Raw genomic sequence first — 15,094 nt, 5'->3', positions numbered from 1 at the left:
CCAAAGTGCTGGGATTACAGGCAAGAGCCACCGTGACTGGCCTAAGGAAAGCCATTTTTAAGTATTTATGATAGACTCAATTTTAAAAATAAAGACTGGTCAAATACGCAGGCAAGTTACTGAGTAAATAGAAGTTTCAAGACAAGTATATAAGACAATTCAGGCTGTGTGATATAGCTATTAAAATTAGGATTACATAGACTAATAGAATGTTATATATATATAATTTTTTTATTTTTGAGACGAAGTCTCTCTCTGTCACCAGGCAGGAGTGCAGTGGCGTAATCTCAGCTCATTGCAACCTCCACCTCCCAGGTTCAAGCAATTGTCCTACCTCAGCCTCCCGAGTAGCTGGAAGTACAGGTGTGTGTCACCACGCCCGGCTAATTTTTGTATTTTTTATAGAGACAGGGTTTCACCATGTTGGCCAGGATGGTCTCAAACTCCCGACCTCAAGTGATCTGCCCACCTCCGCCTCCCAAATTGCTGGGATTACAGGCGTGAGCCACCGTGCCTGGCCTGATAGAATATTTCTATGAAGCGATGTTAAGGGAAATAATACATTAATTATGGCACCATAGATAGAATTTATGCATGAACAAAGGGCATATTATAAAAGTACATACCCCAAAATAAAAATAAAAACAGAGGTGTGTTTTTATTTAGAAGAATGAGATCATGGGTTATTAACTGCTTCTTTATTACTGTTGTTGGTATAATAAATAAAATTGGGGAGGAGGAACACAAGGTGAAAAATCTCACTGAATGAATTAACAGTTAATCATATCTGTGGTGTGGGCTCTTAGTTGAACCTTGTAAAGAAGGTATTTCTTTCCACTGGGGGGTCAACTTACTCTTAATTTTTTGAATTTTAAATTCTTACATATTTTTTAAAGACATAAAAATTCTCTGAAAAAGGATTTTCACTTCCAGCAAGGGGAGACCTGCTTAAAACTGGGTAATAGTAAGGAAAATAAAACTGTTTGAAGTTGTGCAAGAGCCACATGGGCAGTGAACCTGAGGGGCCAAGATCCCGGAGAGGAGGGAGACACAGACTAGCAAGCCTGCTGGAGGCACCACTCTTGCTCTTGTCAACTCTAAGGCAACAGCTGAGAGACTGGGCACTAGGTACTGCACAGAAAGCTGTGAAGGAACAACTGAGAAGCTGGGTAGAGCTTACTGCAGTCTCATACAGCTGGGAGGAGTAAATATTCAGGACCACCAGGAAGAAACGGCCATGCATGGTAAACACTCAGGATTTCATTTGAAGCCCCTGAAGAACGGAGACTCTAGGAATAAAGGAGACTTGGAAGTAGGCTAGTACTCACTAAGACAAGAGCCCAGCCTTGCCTCATGGTAAAAGATACTAGCACGCTTCTTGTAGTAGTAACTGATAGAATAAGTAGACAAAACATAAGTAACAATATGGGAAGATTTTAACAAACTCGATCTGATTACACACACACTTTATCTAATAAATGCAGAATGCACATTCTTTTTTAAATTTTCATTTGAGATTCAGGGGGTACATGTGCAGTGTCTTACAAGGGCATATACTTATGCTGTACTGATCTCATCACCCATATAGTGAACCCATTAGTACCTGATAGAAAGTTCTTCAGCCTTTGCCCCACTTCCCTACCTCCCCTCTTTTGGAGTCTCCAGTGTCCGTTGTTCCCATCTTTACGTTCGTGTGTACCCAATGTTTAGCTCCCACTTATAAGTGAGAGCATATGATATTTGGTCTTCTGTTTCTATGTTAATTTGCTTAGGATAATGACCTCTAGCTGCATCCATGCTACTGCAAAGCACATAATCTCATTCTTTTGTATGGCTGCTTAGTATTCCATGGTGTGTATCTACCACATTCTCTTTATCCAATCCACTGTTGATGAGCACCTAGGTTGATTTCATGTCTTTGCTATTGTCTATAGCAAATCCACATTCTTTTCAAGTGTACATGGGAACACTTTTCCAAAATTGACCATATAATGTTGGTTCAAAAAAAAATTTATTTTTGAGACAGAGTCTCGCTCTGTTGCCCAGGCTGGAGTGCAGTGGTGCAATATTGGCTCACTGCAGCCTCTGCCTCCTGAGTTCCAGTGATTCTCATGCCTCAGCCTCCCAAGTAGCTGGGATTACAGGCGCACATCACCTTGCCTGGCTAATTTTTGTATTTTTAGTAGAGACAGAGTTTCACCATGTTGGCCAGGCTGGTCTCAAACTCCTGACCTCAAGTGATCTGACCGCCAAGGCCTCCCAAAGTGCTGGGATTACAGGCGTGAGCCACCGCACCCGGTAGGTTCAAAAATTAAGTCTCAACAAATTCCAGCATTTTGGGGTATGTCTTTTGTTTTTTGTTTTGAGATAGGGTCTTACTCTGTCACCCAGGCTGGAGTGCAGTGGTACAGTCATGGTTCACTGCAGCCTCAACCTCCCAAGTTCAAGTGACCTTCCCACCTCAGCCTCCTGAGTAGTTGGGACTACAAGTGCATGCCACTACACCCAGCTAATTTGTTTTTATTTTTTGTAGAGACGGGGGTCTCCCTATGTTGCCTAGGTTGGTCTTGAACTCCTGGGCTCAAGTGATCCTCCCACCTCGGCCTCCCAAAGTGCTGGGATTACAGGCATAAGCCACCACACCCTACCCAGAGCGTTGAAATTATACAGGACATGTTCTAAGATCACAGTAAAAATTACTTATAGATTAGTATCAAAAACATAACTTTTTAAAATTCCCAAATGTTTGGACATTAAGTAATATACGTCTAAATAACCTATAGGCCAAAGAAGAACCACAGTGGAAACTGTAAAATAATTTGAATTAAATGATAATAAGTATATGACATCACAATGTGTGGGATGCAGCTAAAGCTAGGCTTAGAAGGAAATTTATGACTTTAAATGCATATATTAGAAAAACAGAGGTCTGGCCAGGTGCGGTGGCTCACGCCTGTACTCCCAGCACTTTGGGAGGCTGAGACGGGCAGATCACGAGGTCAGGAGATCGAGACCATCCTGGCTAACACGGTGAAACCCTGTCTCTACTAAAAATATAAAAAAATTAGCCGGGTGTAGTGATGGGCGCCTGTAGTCGGGAGGCTGAGGCAAGAGAATGGTGTGAACTCAGGAGGTGGAGCTTGCAGTGAGCTGAGATCGCACCACTGTACTCCAGCCTGGGCGACAGAACAAGACTCCGTCTCAAAAAAAAAAGAAAAAGTAGAAGGAAGGAAATGATGAAAATAAGAGCAGAAATTAATGAAGTAAAGAAACAAAGAACAGTTGAGAGATCAAATAACCAAAAGTTAAGTCTATACAAAGAACAATAAAATTGATAAATCTGTGGCAAGATTAATCAAGAAGAAAGAAGGCACAAATAAATCAATATCCGGAATGAAAAAGGATACATCACTGTAGTTGTCACAGGCATGAAAATTCTCAACAAGGGAATCTCTCAATCTAATGATATAAAATAATGATGCTAAATTTGAAAACATTTTAAATAGAAATAAAAATGGTAGAATTACTTGAAGACCTCAACAGCTTTTTTTTTCTGTTTTAAGATGGGAGCCTAGATATGTAAATATTACTTCATTAACCCTGGCTTAATAAGGTACTCAATATACTTCTCACGGCATTTAATATCTGGTAAACCAGGGACATCAGCAGTTAGACTTCAGAAAAGATTAAAAATTCCAAAAATTATACAGTATATAAGCCCAAAAAGCTCGAGAGCCTCTTATCTGGACCTCACCTTTAAGGTCGACTATACCTGAAAATATTCAGGAAGAGACTGTGGCACCCCAAATTTCCTCAATCACCAATTAAACTGTCAGTATAGCCTTGTAAATTTTTGTACATATTTCTGGTGATAGCTTAAATAGCATTAAATCTTTGCTGTGCTATGTGACTAATTTTGAACACCTCTGCAATTAAAACATAAAATGGAGCACGATGTTTTGATTTATAACCATTGTAAGGGTACTTGTCACTGATTATCGTTCAAATTTTTGTTAACCACCTCATGACATTAGGCATTACAGTTTACAATCACGCTGTTCATCAAAATGTTTAACTTGACGGGACAGTAAAGCCCTTTAGATCAGTAACCATCCCTTGAATATTTTAAAAACTCACCTTTTGAGTACAAAAAGCTAAATCAATTCCCTTTTAGCTCTGTGCTTTTCAGCATAGGGGTCCTCTTCTGAATAAAACAATAAATAAACTGAGGTAAAAAATAGCTGAGCAGTATGGTGTGTTCATGCTCGGTGTGCCACAGTAAGAACCTGACAATCAATTTTAGTTCTGATATGTAATTATCGTAGTTCTAAATGTAACTGAGAAAACTTGGGTAGGTCCCTTCCCCTGCTGGGCCTCAGTTTCCTCATCTGAGAGACCTGACAGGAACGTTCCAGGTGATCTTTGAGGGAGGGGTCTACCTAAGCTCAACATCAGGGGCACATCCCCTCTTAGTGGGGAAAGCAGTGGAGACTCACTCCCTAAGGCTGGCCCCCAGGAAAACGTGCTCCCATAGGTATCTTGCTAGCCCTAGAGTTAGGTGGGCAGACTGGGGGATGTGAAAACAAAGGCCCCTCTTCCTTGTATTTAAATACCCTGATGTGCAGCAATGTCTTCAGGTGACTCTAAAGCCTCCTCACCCCTACTCCATTTATCTACTTCAGAGTATGAGGAGTCAGCTTGTCCCATTGTCTTAAGGGCCCTTATATTAGGGTTCTCCGGAGAAATGGGACATATAGAATGTGTAGAGAGTCTGAGAGATTTATTTATTTATTTTTATTTTTATTTATTTATTATTTTTTTGAGACGGAGTTTCACTCTTGTTGCCCAGACTGGAGTGCAGTGGCACAATCTCGGCTTACTGCAACCCCTGCGTCCCAGGTTCAAGTGATTCTCGTGCCTCAGCCTCCCGAGTAGCTGGGATGACAAGCACGCACCACCATCCCTGGCTAATTTTTGTATTTTTAGTAGAGACGGGGTTTCACCTTGTTGGCCAGGCTTGTCTTGAACTCCTGACCTCAGGTGATCTGCCCGGCTCGGCCTCCCAAAGTGCTGGGATTACAGGCATGAGCCACCATGCCCGGCTGAGAGATTTATTTTAAGGAAAAATAAATCTCATGGATTATGGAAGATGGCAAGTCCAAAATCTGCAGGATGGACCAGCAGCTAGAGACTGAGGGAGGAGCTGATGTTGGAGTTGAAGTCAGAAGTCCATCTGCTGACAGAATTCCTTCTTGCTTGTGGGAGGTCAGTCTTTGTTCTGCTGAGGCCTTCAACTGATTGGATGAGGCCCACCCATATTATGGAGGGTAGCCTGCTTTACTCAAAGTCCATTAATTTAAATGTTAATCTCACCCCACAAAAAAAATACCCTCACAGAAACATCCACAATAATGTTTGACTAACTACCTGGGCACCATGGCCCAACCAAATTCACATAAAACTAACCATCACAAGTCTACCTCTTCTCAACTTGGCACCGACACACATTTCCTTAAATCATACTTAATCTCCAAATAAAGATAGTAAAAGGTCATACTTCTACCTAACATGATACAACTATCCTGCATACAATCAAAGAGGCACCAACCCTTTCCCCAGAAGAGGATGCAAACTCCTTGAGTGATGTTTACTCTTCTCTTTGATATCCTATAACTTAAATACTATGATGGAAAGCTAACAATACTTAAATTCTGTGATATAAAGTCAATACATCTTATGTTACATGATCAAAGAATAAGAGGAAGAAAGAAAGATATTTGTACACACACATAAACATATAACAAAATGAGGAGGAAATGCTTATAACAATTACGGTCCTCCGTTCTGTAACTGACCACATGGTCACAGCTGGTATTTATAACAACCTTCTTCCACTACTCATTCCATATTCCCTTTACCCTCGGCAAGCACCTCAGCTGGTCATGGTTCTTTACCTGGTGATGGTGACTTAAACTTTCATTCCTCAAAGTTCTGAGCCATGAGTAGTCCTGCCTGGATTGGGTTTTTGTACGAATGTTCCTGGCTTTATAATGGGGCTCAATTTACAATGGCTTATCTGCATATAGTCCCGTGGCAAGTTGAGGAAAGCACTGAATACCTATTGCTTTGCATGGTAAAGTCTAAAAGTCATAAGTCGAACCATCATAAGTCAGAGACTAACTGTAATTTTCTATTGACTTTAATCACAGAGCATGCTAATACTAAGACATGCTGTAAGGAATCTTATGTATTCCAGACATACTCTTCCTTACCTCCATTATGGAGTAGCAGTCCAATCTCTCCTTTGTAGTCAGGATCAATCACCTCCACAAGCACAGTAACTTTCTTCGCCTGTTAATTTAGAGGTCTGAGAAGCCCAAAGTGGCCAGGTGGCAGTCTTAACTTCTCATTGAATGGGATCATTGCTGTCTCCTGGTGGAAGTATTCCTCCGCTTAGACGTAAGACATTTAGGCTAGCAGAGCAAAAAGTCACAGGGACAAAGGAAAAATTTTGTTCATGGGTCACTAGGGGTGACAGTAACTGGTGCCACTCTCATTTCCACCTCTTGATTTCTGGACCTGCGATTCCTGGCTATGGGAGAAACAGTACTAATAGTGGACACTGATTCTGAGCATATACAGCTTCCTGGAGAAACTTGCCCCAGCCCAACAAGGTAATGTCACCTACCTGGCTCTGTGACTGAGTGTTCTAAAGGCCATTCCACCATCCTATCAATCCAGCTGCTTCAGGATGGCGTGGAACATGGTAAAACCAGTGAATTCCACAAGCATGGGGCTCATCACCACACTTCATTCAAGTGAAGCAAGTTCCTCAATCTCACAGTTGTGCTGTGTGTAATACTATGATGTTGGATAAAGCATCCTATAAGTTCACGGATGGTATTTTGGCAGAAGTATTGCATGCAGTGGAAGGCAAATCCATATTCAGAGTAAGAGTCTATTCCATTAAGGATGAAATGTTGGCCTTTCCATGATGGAAGGAGTCCAGTGTAATCAACCAGCTGCCAGGTAGCTGGCTGGTCACCCCAGAGAGTGGTGCCATATCAAGGAGTCAGTGTTGGTTTATTCTGCTGGCAGCTTGAGCACTCAGTGGTGGCTCTAGGCAGGTTGGCCTTGCTGAATGAAAGTCGTCGTTGCTGAGCCCATGCATAACCTTCATCCTTGTCACCATGGCCACTTCATTCAGGAGCCACTGGGCAATGACAGAAGGGGCTAAGGAAAGAGGCTGACTGATAGCCACAGACAAGTCATCTTAGCCACTTGATGATCAAAATCCTCAGCTGAGGCCACCCTTCGATAGGCATTAATATAGAATACAAATATCTTCATATTTTTTGCTCATTCATAGAGGTCTATCCACATACTTCTTCCCCAAATTTTCTTGTCACCAGTTTTCTAATCATGTTCCTTCCAAGTTCCTATCAAGCCAAACCATGGCCACAGCCATGAATCAGTATAGAATCGCATGTCCGACCATTCTTCCTTTTTTTTTTTTTTTTGAGACGGAGTCTTGCTCTGTCGCCCAGGCTGGAGTGCAGTGGCACAATCTTGGCTCACTGCAAGCTCCGCCTTCCGGGTTCACGCCATTCTCCTGCCTCAGCCTCTCTGAGTAGCTGGGACTACAGGCGCCCGCCACCACGCCCGGCTAATTTTTTGTATTTTTAGTAGAGACGGGGTTTCACCGTGGTCTCAATCTCCTGACCTCGTGATCTGCCCGCCTCGGCCTCCCAAAGTGCTGGGATTACAAGCATGAGCCACCGCGCCCGGCGACCATTCCTCCTTTCAACCACAGTGAACGACCAGGTACATCACTCAAAGTTATGCCCACTGGGAGGACTTCCCTCCATCACTGTCCTTCAGGGATGATTCAGAAAGGGACAGGCACACAAGGCCCACCCTATTCCAGCGCCTGATTACTTCTCCAGCATCACCTGTTATCATTGGCCCCTGAAATTCCCTGCTGGAGTCCCCAGAGACACTTCCTCTTTCCAGACTTTGCCATGTTCTTTAGTAACTCTAGGCCTTCATCTATTCATTTATTCATTGATTCATTTGTTCATATGTTCAGTTAGTGTGCATCATTGGTGGGAGGACAACTTGGTCTTCACAGAAAAAATGTGTTAAATAAGTCAGTACATCAACAAACAATGACTGGTGAAATAGGGAATGTGCTGGGACAGGGGAACAAATACCTAATCTATGGGGTCAGAAAAGACCTCCCTGAAGAGGAGACATTTAAACTGAGATCTGAAGAATGTGTAGGCATCAGCCAGGTGAAAAGAATCAGAAGGATGTTTTGCCAGAGGAGGCAGGACGTATGAAATTCTGGAAGTCAGAGTCACTGTGATGAAGCTCCAAAAACCAAAATGAGCGCAGCAAAACTTGAGTAGAAAATGTCAGGCCGGGAGCGGTGGCTCACGCTTGTAATCCCAGCACTTTGGGAGGCCGAGGCGGGCGGATCACGAGGTCAGGAGATCGAGACCACGGTGAAACCCCGTCTCTACTAAAAATACAAAAAATTAGCCGAGCATGGTGGCGGGCGCCTGTAGTCCCAGCTACTCGGAGAGGCTGAGGCAGGAGAATGGCGTGAACCCGGGAGGCGGAGCTTGCAGTGAGCCGAGATCGCGCGCGCCACTGCACTCCAGCCTGGGCGACAGAGCGAGACTCCGTCTCAAAAAAAAAAAAAAAAGAAAATGCCAGGGAAGAACAGTAACAACTGTGGCTTAAGAGGTGCGTAGGGCCAGGCCCTACAGCCTTGTAAGCCATCCTGAGCCGTTTCAGAAGCTATTGAAGAGCATTCAGTGGAGGGGATTGACATAGATTTGCATTTTAGAAAGATCATTCAGACATGTAGCAGGGAATATGCATTGGAGGAGGAGAAGGAAGAGGAGGACAAACAATGGAATAGGGAGACATGAGACATCTGGAAGCTGATATAATATTCTAGCCAATCCAGGCGCGGTGGCTCACGCCTGTAATCCCAGCACTTTGGGAGGCCTAGGCTGGCGGATCACGAGGTCAGGAGTTAGAGAGCAGCCTGGCCAACATGGCGAAACCCCGTCTCTACTAAAAATACAAAATTAGCTTGGTGTGGTGGCACACGCCTGAAGTCCCAGCTACTCCGGAGGCTGAAGCAGTAGAATCGCTTGAACCCAGGAGGCGAAGATTGCAGTGAGCCGAGACCGCGCCATTGCACTCCAGCCTGGGCAACAAAGCGAGACTCCGTCTAAAAACAAAAAAATTCTAGCCAAGAGATAATAGAGGCCTGGGAGATATGGATAAATTTTAAAGATATTTAGTAGGAGACATACAAAAACTCGATGAATGATTAGATGTGGAGGCTTGGGGTCATGCAGGAATATTTCTAGGTTTCTGGTTTAGGCAACTGGCTGAAGAGTGAGTCTCTTGCTACTGAGGTGTTCACTGTTTATTCCCAGAGCCTGGGAAGTATTTATTAAGAGAATCAATGAACGAATGGAAGAATACCGACAATCATTTTCAAAGGAGATGAAATGATGTGTTCAGTTTTGGACGTGGTGGGCTTAAGGAATCTGTGGGATATCTGAGTGGAGAAATGTCCATGAGACCATTGTATCTGCAGGTCTGAGCTCTGGAGAGAAGCTTTGGGCACAGCCTTCGCAGTGCTATGCCCTGTGTAGAGTGGGAATAACAGTCCCTCCTCTGCTTCAGATCCCCATGAGAATCAAATGAGGGAAGACGACAGTGGTGCTCTGAAAATAGCCATATGTTGGAGGAAAGGTTTAGGCTTAGAACCAGCCAAACCTGATTTTAATCTGCACTTATCTGTTTATGAGCTGTGCATCCTTGGGTAAGTCAATTAACATCTCTGAGCCTTGGGTTTTCATCCACAAAATGGAGTAGATATCACTTCTCTCCTAAGGTTACCATGAAGCTTAGGTTAACTAAGCTTCCTTTGAATCTAGTGTTATGTAAAGGCTCAAAATGGTGTCATCACAATTACTGTTTTGCAATGTGTAATAATGTCCTTAGTCCTGTCCTTTTTAATTATTTTGAGGAGTTGTAACTTTGAGTCTATCTATCCTCCACCCACTCAAAATGTCACATGCACCTCTGTTTCAACAATCTTCTTACCTTTCTCCCTCATATCATAGCTCTACCCTGTGTCTTCTTCCATAGGCCAACTAGACCAAAAATGGTAACATGTATGTGAGCTTCATATTGACATCCTCCATGAGGAAGAGATTCAAAGCTAAGGTTCTAAAGTCAAAAGAACTTGCTTCAAACACCCAACTTCACCACTTGTAGGTGGGTGACCTTGGGCACATCATTTAAACTCTCTAAAACTCGGTTTCCTTGTCTGTAAAATGAAAATAATAACAGTGCTTACCTCACAGCTCATAGGAAGAAACAGAGAAGGCTAAGAAAATGTGGCACATATACACCATGGAATACTATGCAGCCATAAAAAAGGATGAGTTCGTGTCCTTTGTAGGGACATGGATGAAGCTGGAAACCATCATTCTGAGGAAACTATCACAAGGACAGAAAACCAAACACCACATGTTCTCACTCATAGGTGGGAACTGAACAATGAGAACACTTGGACACAGGAAGGGGAACATCACACACCAGGGCCTGTCGTGGGGTGGGGGCATGGGGGAGGGATAGCATTAGGAGATATACCTAATGTAAATGACGAGTTAATGGGTGCAGCACACCAACATGGCACATAGATACACATGTAACAAACCTGCAGGTTGTGCACATGTACCCTAGAACTTAAAGTATAATGATAATAATAATAGAAGAAAAGAAAGTGGCTCACCAAGGAGTCTCAACTCATTGAAGGTGAATATTGTTTTATCTGTATTAGCCTGTTCTCACACTGCTAATAAAGACATACCTGAGACTAGGTAATTTATAAAGGAAAGAGGTTTAATTGACTCACAGTTCCACATGGCTGGGGAGGCCTCACAATCATGATGGAAGGCAGAGGAGCAAAGTCACGTCTTGAATGGCAGCAGGCAAGCAGAAGAGAGTATGTGCAGGGGAACTCCCCTTCATGAAGCCATCAGATCTCGTGAGACTTATACAGTATCACGGGAATGGCAGGGAAAGACCCACCCTCATGATTCAGTTACCTCCCACCAAGTCCCTCCCATGACATCTGGGAATTATGGGAGCTACATTTCAATATTTGGGTGGGGACACAGCCAAAGCACATATCAGTATCTAAAACCTGCCACTAATTATGTTCCATCAAACCCCTTTCCTGTTAGATAGTAGCACCCTTAATGATATTTCATTCTGGTTCTATAACTTCTTGGCCATTTTTTGCTTTCTCATTTTTATTGTTGTTGTTTTTGTTTTAAGTAGCCTTATTTCAATCCTTTGGATTAATTCTTATTCAATGAAAACCTACATATTCTGAAAGCTGGCTGCCTGGATTGGAATCCTGGCTCTGCCACTTACTAGCTGAGAGCTTTGGGCATGTTACTTAACCTCTGTGCCCCAGTTTCCTCATCTGTAAAATGGGGATACTGATAGTTGCTACCTCATAGGAACACTGCCAGGGTTAAAGGGTCAATATGATTAAGGTGCTTAGAAGAATGCCAGGCACACGAAGTAAGTGCTATGAAAGTTTTGCTATTAGTATACCAAACTCGAAGTCCTCGTCCTCTTCGCCAGGCAAGATTAGACCTGGGCTTTGTCTACTTACAGTTCTGGTGTTCGCTTCCATCATCCTTTCTTCTCCCTCAGTATTACCAGAATAAGGCCAACATTGGGGCCTGCAGGAAGAAGTAAAAGAGAGTTGTTGTCCCATTTGACCCAGCAAGGAGACATTCTCTCCTATCCAGCAGTAATGCACTATGCATGGGCTTGATGCTGACCAGTGGTGCTTCTGATAAGCCCTCTAAGGAGAGCCCCCTCCTGTGTACCTCCCATAGCCATTGATGGTCCTTTTATACTCTTGGCTTATATCTTCCCGCCACAGCTCACGGCATCCTGCTACATGCCTCAGATGTTCCACTGAGTAGTGGTCACAGGCTCCCAAACTCACCTATCCTTGGTAGCAAACTATTATGCCCATTGGCATATGCAGAATCAATTTTATGTCCCAGCTGGGACTGAAACTCCAGGCTAGGGGACAGGAAGATGGGTCTTGCCCTCTCTCTACCCACAGCCCTCACCAAAAAATATCTCACCCCAGGGCTGTTCACCCACACCCTGGACACTGCTGCATCAGACTGAATTAAAGGCTCACTGCTTCTTGAACAAGCAAGGAGTGTATAAAACTCATATCCTGCCAACTAGACAAGGGTTTCCCAGAGGGCTGCCTCCCTTGGCTTAAAAAAGGGAAGCAGCTCCCTTGGCTCCCCCAATAGGCCAGATCTGTCTTCCTCCAGGCCTTTCCTTACAGCCAGCATTGCGGGGTTGGGGCTGGTGGAGTGATGCCCACACATTCTAAAAAAGTGGTTCCCCCAGTAGCCCCATGCCACAGTTCCCTGACGCTAGAAAGTAGGGTCCTTGGCTGGGTGCGGTTGCTCACGCCTGTAATCCCAGCACTTTGGGAGGCAGAGGCGGGTGGATCACCTGAGGTCAGGAGTTCCAGACCAGCCTGGCCAACATGGTGAAACCCCATCTCTACTAATACAAAAATTAGCCGGGTGTGGTGGCGCATGCCTGTAATCCCAGCTACTTGGGAGGCTGAGACAGGAGAATTGCTTTAACACAGAAGGCGGAGGTTGCAGTGAGCCACACTCCAGCCTTTGCAACAAGCGTGAAACTCCATCTCAAAGAAAGAAAGAAAGAAGAAAGAAAGAAAGAAAGAGAAAGAAAGAGAGAAAGAAAGAGAGAAAGAAAGAGAGAAAGAAAGAAAGAAAGTAGGGTCCTTGATCCCTTTCTTAGTTGCAGGCTTTGGTTACCAATTTAGGTACATGACATACAACACCATCCTGTGACATATAATTTTTTTTAAAAAAGAATTTGCACATTGTTTTCAAAGCATATTTGAATGAGTAAATGAATGAAAACCAGTCATATTATAAACCCAGATTATAAATATAATAATAAAGTCATAAATTGACAAAAATAATAAACTATTATAAATATGATCATTGTATAAATAATATTTAAAGGCCAGGCGTGGTGGCTCACGCCTATAATCCCAGCACTTTGGGAGGCCAAAGTGGGCAGATCACAAGGTCGAGAGATGGAGACCATCCTGGCCAATATGGTGAAACCCTGTCTCTACTAAAAATACAAAAATTACCCGGGCATGGTGGCGCACACCTGTAGTCCCAGCTACTCGGAGGCTGAGGCAGGAGAATCACTTGAATCTGGGAAGCAGAGGTTGCAATGAGCCGAGATCGTGCCACTGAACTCCAGCCTGGTGACAGAGTGAAACTCCATCTCAAAAAAAAAAAAAAAAAAAAAAAGAACTTATTCATGTAGCCAAACACCACCTGTTCCCAAAAAACCTATTGAAATAAAAAATAAATTAAAGAAAAAAAGATATCAGAGTCTCTGAAATAGCTAGTTTTTAAACATTTTTAAGATCTTCCTATGGTCAGGTAATTGATGAATTTATAAATGTCACATGACTGAAAAGAATATGAAATCTCTGATAAAGTCAAAATGTTTCTTTCATATAATTATTAGTCCAAATTTTTTATTTGTATTAATTTAAATCCTCTTCAGTGCTGTCCAATAAAGCCACATGTTATTTTAAATTTTCTAGTAGCTACTTTAAGAAATGTAAAAATAAACTGGTAAGATTAATTTTAATAGATTTAACTCATATCTAAAGTATATTTTCAACATGTAATCAATATTTTAAAATATTAATGAGACATTTTACTTTATTTTTTCATACCAAGTCTTCGAAATCCAATGTATGTTTTACAACTTAGAGCACATTTCAATTCGGACTAGCCATATCTGAATGGTCAATAACCTAGTGACTATGTGGCTAGTAACTACTATATTGGACAGTGCACCTCCAAATCCTTGGTTGTTTTTTTTCTACTTGTGCTTTCTTTATATATTTTGAAGCTGTGTACAAAAGTTCATGGATGGACAAGAACAAAACAAAAAAATTATTCTTTGACCATTAATTCTTTAGGCTTTGAATTCATTTTCATCTCATATTAATATTGGCACAACTGTTTCTTGGTGCTAGCACTTCCCGAGTTAATATATACTTTTTGTTTTCTTTTTTTCTTTCTTTTTTTTTAGATGGAGTCTTACTCTGTCGCCCAGGCTGGAGTGCAGTGGTGTGATCCAGGCTCACTACAACCTCCACCTCCCGGGTTCAAGCGATTCTCCTGCCTCAGCCTCCTGAGTAGTGTGGAGCACCCCACCACAACGCCCAGCTAATTTTTGTACTTCTGGTAGAGACGGGGTTTCACCATGTTGGCCAGGCTGTTCTCGAACTCCTGACCTCAGCTGATCTACCTGCCACAGTGCTGGGATTACAGGCATGAGGCACCACACCCAGCCAATATATACATTTTCCACTCCTTTATTCTGCAACTTTCTGTCACTTTTTAAAAATGTGTGTCCCTTTTAAACAACATACAACTGCATTTTGTTTTGTTACCCAGAGAGTTGCTATGTTTTAATGGAAATATTCACCAAATTATATTGATTCTAAATAGTGGTATATTTGGACTTGTTTTGTTCATACACTTGTACTTTTTATTTACTGTGCTTTCTTATTATTTCTTTTCTTTTTTTCCATTCCTTACTTTTGTTGGATAAATCAAGGGTTTAGGTGTTCTGATTTTTTTTTCTCTTTTGGCAGTTTAACAATGACATATCCTATTTCTGTTCTTCCAGTAGTTACTGTCACGTGTGTCCGTGAGAAGAGAGTCCACCAAACAGGCTTTGTGTGAGCAACAAGGCTGTTTATTTCACCTGGGTGCAGGCGGGCTAAGTCTGAAAAAGGAGTCAGCAAAGGGTGGTGGGATTATCATTAGTTCTTATAGGTTTGGGATAGGCATACAAAGTACATTCTCAAGGGCGGGGAGAATATTACAAAGTACCTTCTTAAGGGTGGGGGAGAATATTACAAAGTACTTTCTTTTTT

Source organism: Symphalangus syndactylus, chromosome 5 (genome assembly GCF_028878055.3).
Source record: "Symphalangus syndactylus isolate Jambi chromosome 5, NHGRI_mSymSyn1-v2.1_pri, whole genome shotgun sequence".
In the NCBI taxonomy this organism is placed as follows: domain Eukaryota; kingdom Metazoa; phylum Chordata; class Mammalia; order Primates; family Hylobatidae; genus Symphalangus; species Symphalangus syndactylus.
This window is presented reverse-complemented; position numbering follows the sequence as displayed.